Raw genomic sequence first — 1,035 nt, 5'->3', positions numbered from 1 at the left:
ATAGAGCTCCAAGGAGATTATGTTGAAAAATAAAGAAAAATTTACCCAAAAAAAATTGTTTTTATACTTCATTCTAAGGACTTATTGAACTACCCTCGTATTGTTTACTGGGAAAAATATATCGATCAAAAAGACCTGGACTCGACTGACAAATTTGTTTTATCGAATTCTTTCATTTGACAATTATTATTCAACATAAACAATAAAAACTTAGAAAATGTTTAGATCAATAATCGATGTTTTATAAAACACAACTTGCAATTATTCGACCGTTTGTTAATAAAAATGCTTGAAATTTATATGGTGTATTCTCAATATATTAGCGATGGCAAAAAGCGACGCACTTTGTTTAAAAAGGTAATATGTTCATTTTTGTTCAATAGAAAATTAATTCCGAACGAAAACTACGTCTTGCCAACTTTGGCCAGTAGGACGGTCATCGGAAAAATGTAAATTGAAATAACTTATCGTGAGAAAGTTGTTTGCAAGGCTTCAAGAAAGTTTTTCTGAAAATTTGAAGAAAATCAGTCAAAAATTGTGGGAATGGCAGTGAGTTAAAGTCAGCACAGAAAAACGCTGGTCCCGGTAACAAGCGTTGAATTCAGAAAAATTAAGAATTTGTATTCCTACGAATACGCGATTTTTCCTCCGTCTAAATCCCCCCAACGGGAACAGAAAAAGTGCAAATCCTATTCCTCTCAATCGACTTAGTAAAATTTAACGAAACCTTCTATTTAACCTATTTTTCATTATTAAATCCTTTTATAACTTATAAATTCGAAAAATATTCAAATTTATATTCATTTATATTTTAATAATACATTTAAACGTCTTAAAAAATGCAACAAAGAAATCTACGCAAATGTGTGAATTTAAATAATTTTAACTCTAGAGAGGCAGAGTTGAATTGGTGAGAATTAAAATTTCAGAATTTACATTCCATATGAAGGAATTAAAACAACTTATTACACATTTTTTGTGAACGTATTAGAAGGAACTAAATAAAATCAAGATATAACCACTTCTGAGGAATAA

General features: G+C 29.3%; 1 protein-coding gene across 4 annotated transcripts in view; it reads right to left on the bottom strand.

Moving 5' to 3' along the window:
* Window positions 1-1,035, bottom strand: part of LOC117173273 (esterase FE4-like) — a 25,342-nt gene that overhangs the window by 16,765 nt on the left and 7,542 nt on the right. The window lies entirely within an intron of this gene.

This window comes from Belonocnema kinseyi, chromosome 1 (genome assembly GCF_010883055.1).
Source record: "Belonocnema kinseyi isolate 2016_QV_RU_SX_M_011 chromosome 1, B_treatae_v1, whole genome shotgun sequence".
NCBI classification, from domain to species: domain Eukaryota; kingdom Metazoa; phylum Arthropoda; class Insecta; order Hymenoptera; family Cynipidae; genus Belonocnema; species Belonocnema kinseyi.
This window is presented reverse-complemented; position numbering and strand designations above follow the sequence as displayed.